The sequence below is a fragment of the Chrysochloris asiatica genome, unplaced genomic scaffold (genome assembly GCF_000296735.1).
Source record: "Chrysochloris asiatica unplaced genomic scaffold, ChrAsi1.0 scaffold00014, whole genome shotgun sequence".
In the NCBI taxonomy this organism is placed as follows: domain Eukaryota; kingdom Metazoa; phylum Chordata; class Mammalia; order Afrosoricida; family Chrysochloridae; genus Chrysochloris; species Chrysochloris asiatica.
In genome coordinates, this window is record NW_006408532.1 from 11,278,725 (window position 1) to 11,285,647 (window position 6,923).

Consider the following 6,923-nt stretch of genomic DNA (forward strand, 5'->3'; position numbering starts at 1 on the left):
ATTATATGTTGTTGATGTGTTTTAGGCTCTCACCAACTCTTTCCTGTGGGTGTTGGAAGCATGTGCACTGTTCCCCATTTGTCATTCATGCACCTCAGTTTAGGGTGGGTTTGGCTGGTATTGGCTGCGGTCTATTTTGATTAGGTGATATGAGAGCTGGTAATTGGCTCTTGCTCACTGGGTGGAAATGCAGAGGGTATACTTGTGGTTGGGCTGTATGGGCATGTTAGATTCTCCTGTCATGCAGGAAAGAGGATACACATACACATACACAAGAAAACAAAACTTAATAAACAAACAAGCCACCATCAAAGAAGAGAGAGAATGATAAAGGAGAAAAAAAGAAATAAAAACAGGCAGCAACCAGAAAAAAACCCCCACAATAATTAAAAAGAAAAAAAGGAACAGGAAAATGGAGCTAGAGAAGAGAAAAATAAAGAGAGAAACTAAGGGGGATGGGGAGCACTTAGAAAAACCAGGAAGAGGAAAACAAGCAGAAACAACAAAAGAAAAAACCAAAAACAGTACAGTCTTTGTGGGAGGCTCCTAGGTGAGTGCAGGAGAGATGTGTGTGACAGCAGGGGTCCTGGCCCTAGATGGAGTTCCTATCGGTCTAGGTGTGGTCTATGTTCAGGACACTGAATCCAGAAGTAGCTCATGGAGGCCCTTGATGGAGCTGGTTTCAGTGTCTGTTAGGACCACAGGGAAGCTGGGGGCAGGGAGGCTGGTTCTGAGGGTTTCTGCTAATCTAATGCTGGTCTGGTGGCTCTGTGGGTCCTGTAGGTCTAGAGCTGAACCCACCTGAATCCAGGCACCAAAGCAGCACCGCAGGCCTACCTCACACATGTGTGGCTCACAACTACTGTCTCTGAATTCCCAGAGATCAGAGTCTACACTGGGGGGTGGAAAAGGGTGGGAGTAGGCCATACCTCTGGTCACCTGAAAAGCATGGAAAAAACAAGGAATAGCATCTTTCCCTTTACCTGTGTGAATTGGCTCTGACAGGCCACCTTCTGTGCCAAAGCTGCTCACAAAAGTTCAAGGTGGTTGTGCCACTTCTGACTGGCTGTTCACCAGTCAATCTCCTTCCCTGCTCAGCTTCTCCTTCTCTAATCTTTCCTCCAGAATTCAGGGCTCTAGGATTTTCATCTGTGTCTGTTTATTTGATCTCTCTGGACTGTCAGTTGCCATGTTGGCGGCTCAAACCCACCAGCTGGTCCTTGGAAACCCGACACAGATCACTATGAGTCACCACCTTGATGAAGCACACATCATCATCTTTGTTATAGAGGGTCCATGTAATATGTCTGCCTAGTCCGCCATCTTGACAGGCATCAGTTTTGCTGTTTTTAAATTCATTTCCCGCAATAACACCTTCTTGTTCTTCCTAAGCTCTGAGTTATTTTAACTCCTTTCTGGTTAACTTCTGCTACTTCTATTAACTCTAACACCAGCTTCCTTCCTGAGCTAAAATCCTCTATTTAAATACTCTTAGTGAGTTCTGTTTTCCTTGTTAGATCCTGGTTGATCCAGTGTTAAATGTTACTATTGTTTTGCACTCTCTGCCTCATGGTGTATTGGTTTCCCTGTGTGTTTTGCTACTGGGGATTTGTGAGTTCCTCTTCAGGGGGTGCTTTTTCTATCCTATCAGCTTGCATGAGGGTTGTGTCCCCACAGAGTATTTTAATGTTTGCTTTGGGTAAATTCCAGGCCTCTTTTCCTTCTATGACATTTTTAAAGTCAATTTTTAGTGTAAGGGTTTCTGGATCATCTGGATGGGTTGAAATCTGAGCCCTATGCCTCCAGAAGTAACAAGATTGTGGTTATAGCCCCAGGGAATTTCATTTCCTCACTCACAGTCTAGGTTGGGTCACACCAACTTTCTTATCATCTCTACGATCCTTGGGCTGACTGTGTGTTCTATCCACCTCTTTTCATCCCAACTCCCAGTTTCACTGACCAAACGCTTCATTTCCCATCCCCATCTGTGTGTAAAATTGAAACCCTGGATACTAAGACCAATATCCCCACATCTGCACCTCAGCTTGCTGTACGTGGTCCTTTTTCTACATTTTTGGTCCAGGGGCATTTCCTTACTATCTTGGGAGCTTAGCTATTAATTGAAAGGGATGTTTGGCTTGCAGACAGAGTTTATGCTGTATTTCTAGGTGCTTGTATTGAGACTTACACGAGGTTATTTCCAGTCTGGCAAATTACAGGGACTAGAAGCCCCACACACATGGTTTTTAAAACCTGCAGATTTCAATCAAAAGGGCAGCCTTTACCTATGGACAAAATTCAGAAGGTTGGGGAAAGATGGAGGAATGGAAACAAGAAACAGGAAGGAAGTGGGAAAAGTGACGTTACATTTAGGAAACTGCAATCAAGATGAAATGAAGCATAATTGGTTCAATGTGTTCAGTGCAAAACTGATAGTATGCTCAGTAAACCTTCACTCAGTTCACAATAAAAAGTTTTTTAGCTCTTTCCACAATCCTTTGAGCTCTTCCTTTCCAATTTGGTCCCATCGCTAAGGCTCCCGCAAAGAAGGGTGACGAGACGAAGTGGTGACTGGAGAGTACACCATCAATGTTCACAAGCGCATGCATGGAGTAGGCTTCAAGAAGCTGCCCCTTGAGCACTCAAAGAGATTCAGAAATTTGCCATGAAGGAGAAGGGAACACCAGACGTGGGTATTGATACCAGGCTCAACAAAGCTGTCTGGGCCAAAGGAATCAGGAACGTCCTGTACTGTATCCGGGTGTGGTTGTCCAGAAAACGTAGAGGATGAAGATTCACCAAACAAGCTCTACACACTAGTGAGCTATGTGTCTGTCGCAACTTTCAAAAACCTACAATGTGGATGAAAACTAACAGTTCATGATCAAATAAATGTATAAATCTGCCACAAAAAAAGTATTTTAAAATCTGCAGATTTCACATAATCTGCATTTCTGACTTCTTTTGAAGGCAAAAAAAGAAGGTAAGATTTGTCCACTATGAGTACCCCTCACACCATGTTGGCCACTACATCCTATTTGCCTGAGTCTCTACTACTCTTTATTGCTCACCGCTGACTTTTCTGGCCCGTGTGGGCAATTTAATTTGCTATGCCAGCTCTTTCCAATTATGCTTGATTTGCTCCTCCATCCCACCCCCGCTCAATTAAAGCAATGCTTAAAATCTCTATCAAGACTTTTCTCCACGCAAAGGACAGGCTCTCGACCAGGCTTTGTTTTGGGCGCAGCCGTGGCGTGCAGGCCACAGGTTCTGAACACGGGGCATCCACTGGGTCCGGGGAGGAAGGCGATAGCCCCCCACTCTCACTTGGGCCAGCGCCATTTGCTCCAGGACCCCAGACTTGTCTGAGTGGAGATCCGCGAGGTCCTGGCCAAGGCGGTGAGGACGCAAGTTCGGGCTCGGAGCACCAGGGTGCTAAGGGGAGCGACCTGTTGACACAGCCGTCTGCAAACAAGGCAGTCAATTATTAACCGACCGCGCAGCCGGCACCAGGAAACCCGAGCCGGCGGCGAAAGGGGAGCCAGCCGGGTGGTGGCGGGCGACGCTGGGAGCCGAGACAGCGCCACTCGCGCAGTCCGCCGGTACCCACCATGGAGGCAGGTAAGGCTGGGGCGTGATGCGAACGGCGTGCCCCCTCCCCATCCAGATCTAGGACCCCCGGGTCCCAGTACTGGGGCTACGGGCTGAGGAAGGATGGCTAGGTGCGGGAGCAGGGATGGTGGTGTGGGGTGTGTGTGTGTGGTGTGTGTGTGGTGTGTGTGTGGTGTGTGTGTGGTGTGTGTGGTGTGTGTGGCGAGGAGAGGGGGGTTAGGAGGGCGCTCATTCCGCGGGGGCCCAACCCTAGCCCTAACCCTGCTACAATTCCCCCTTCAAAGAGCGGAGACTGCTGTGGAAAGTTCTGGCAACTTTAGTTAGCCACCCACACCTACACACACACACACACACCATGGGCGTCCCAGCGGGTGAGCTGGGTGGGGGTTGCCTTGGGCGTGGCCTCGGGGGCCCCTGCAACTAGCCTTCCAGAGAGGTGTCAATGCTTCTGGCATTTTCCACTGCCTCCACCAGTCCCTTCCCTCGTGGCCAGGCTGAAGAGGCAGAGCTAGAGTCGGGGGAGGGACACAGAGACCCCGCAAGTTGAATCAGAGACCGAAGTTAGGCACCCAGAGAAGAGGAAGAGGTGGACAGACTGGGTGGGACCGCAGACTGCTCATTCAATCAGTCCTACGGCCCCAGTCCCGCTGGAACCAGGCGCTGCCAGGACTTGGGGCGGGAGTGGGTGTGATGGACGGTGAACCTAGATCCTGTCCCTGTCCTAGGGAATTCCACGCGGGGGTGGGATGGTGAAAGGGATGGCCGCTGAGGGATTCAGGCACCATGGGTCAGCCGACCCCCGACCCCCTCTGTCTATGAAAAATTGCGTGGGGCACTCAGATCCCAAAGGATGCGGGGGTGGGGGGGAGGCCAAGAGGGGCAAGGCCCAGACTGGTTCTGCCTGCCCCCTGGGCTTCCATGGTCCCCTACCCCCAGAGTCCCTAGCATCTTCCTCCCCTGGGAGCAGCCCTGGCCCCCTCCCTTCCCAGATGGAATGTCCGACCGAGGCTCAGGTGTCGAGAACTGGAGATCCCAAGGCCATAGTCGGCCAGCAAATTTATTTACTCTGTGACTCTATCTCCTTGCGATTGGCCAGGTATTTGCCCTGGCGAGACCCAGGGAAGCTGTGGTTTTTGTTATGATAACTGGCTCTGGGGCTCAATGAGTCCCCTCTGGCGTTGGTGTTCTGGGACTCTGGTGTGGGCTCCCTCCCGTGATTCAGGAGCCTCAGGTCCCTCATCCTTTAAGTGGGGAAAATAAAAAATAAAGGCGAATCTAAGGATGTTATCAGAGCAAAGCTCACTGAACGGATCCTGGGCCACTCATGAGTTATTTTTTTAAATGATCACAGCTAGTGTCCAGGCACAGAGAGGTTAAATCACTTGCCTACAAGTTTACACAGCCAGAGTGCAGTTGTTAGGAGAGTTTCATTCATGTTAATGCAGATATGCGGAATCACCTACTAAATGCTTAATGACAATGTTCTTCGTAGCATTGTTATTACTACTCACTTGGACATCTTACCCACTAAACTTCATGGACTCACCTGCCTCTTAGTAACTAGAACGTGCTGAAATCAGGTATTTTTGTAGCATTCGTGTAAGGCTTTGTATTCTGAACCTAGAAAACTAGTAGCCTGGTTCATGTTGTTAGCTGTCACTGAGTAGGTCCCCTGACTCCTGGTGACTTCATAAACAATGGAAGGAATCATTCCAATCCTGGGTCATACTCATGATTACTTTCTGATAGGACTGTTGTGATCCACAGAGTTTTGTAGGTTATTTTATCCAAAAAGAAGTCATAACTTTATTAATGATGGAAACAGTACAAATTTCAAACGAAACCTCAGCTACTCTTCTAAAACACCAAAAAAAGTCCTTGTTTTCAGATAGTTACATTGTTAATTCTATAATGGCATTTACAATATCATTACTGTTCTTCCCGGCTCAACTGCCTGTGCTCTTGATATATTTGCTTGTGACATGACCGATTCGATGTCCTTAACTTCCACACCTGTTTCAGCAACCTCTTCCTCTTCACTGTCCTCTTTATAGTTGGAGTTTGTGTGTTTTCCTGAATGTTAGAGACAGACAGCTTCACCTTGAACTTTGAATTTTTCAGCAGCTGCTAGCTGTGCTTGCTGAGGTAAATCCTCGATTTTGACTTCTCCAAAAACGATATAAGTATCTGAAGCTGGGCTCTTGTAGACATCTGGCTTTGTGAAGACAAAAAGGGTAGTCTTAGATTTCCATATACTGACTTTAGTAACTCCTATGACTTGTCAGAGACTCAGTTTGGACATAGCCTTCCCTGCCTTCTTTTCACTTCAACTTGGTTGTGAAGAACCACTGCTGGTTGGTTCTTCATTAGTTTCAGCTGCTGCCACTAGCTGGGCTTATGTGGTTGCCTATGTGGAATCCTGTTCCTCAAGTTCTGGTACTGATTCATCACTGTCCAATTCTGTTCCAGACCCTGTCTCAGCCTGGGGCTGTGGCAACTCCTGCTCTGTAGCAGGGACAGTTTCTGTGGCTTCACTGGGCATTTTGTGCAGAGACTGCGGAACCAAGATGGTGGCAGAAAGGGAGCCCATAGAGGTTTTATTGGCTGATTTTGGAAATAGATAACCAGGACTTGCTTCCCAACCCTTTCTTCCTGTTCAGCATTATAACAAGTTGATTCTGACTCATGGCGACCCCATGTATTACAGAGTAGAAGGAAGCTCCACAAGATTTTTTTTTTTTTTTTTTTTTACTGCAATCTGGTGTGGTGCTGTAGGATAAGCACTGAACTGCAAGGTCAATTTGAACTGCAAGGTCAGCAGTTTATATTCACCAGCTGCTCCTTAGAAACACTATACAAGGTCCCAATGTGTCAGAACCAATTTAACGACGCTTAACAACAACAGCAACCATCTTGATAGAGGAGATTCTAGGTCTTTCTTCCTCCATGCTGCTGGGTCGGTTTCGACCACCGATCTTTGAGTTTAGTCAAAAACAAACCGCCTGGGGACTTTGCACAGCATCACAACCACACGAAAACCATCACTGACAGATGAGTGGTGGCTGAACAAGAAGGGCGTTGACTGGGAATCCTCATGGGAGCTTGAGGGTTCTACCAGTGACCCACCAATGCCCCGGCTGCCAAAGTAGATGCTCAATAAATACTGTGAGGTTGGATAGCTGGCCTGCTTGGGTTTGTGCCAAGGGAGGTTGGGGCTTTATGTCCCAATGGTGGTGGGTCTGGGCTGAGAGTGTGACTAAATCAGCCAATGTTACTAGTGCTGAGGGAGACTGCCTCTGATTTTGGTAGCA

General features: G+C 47.9%; 1 pseudogene; it reads right to left on the bottom strand.

Annotated features, from left to right (window-relative positions):
- Nucleotides 1-5,504: 5,504 nt before the first annotated feature.
- LOC102842794 lies at nt 5,505-6,154 on the bottom strand (annotated as a pseudogene).
- Nucleotides 6,155-6,923: the final 769 nt, after the last annotated feature.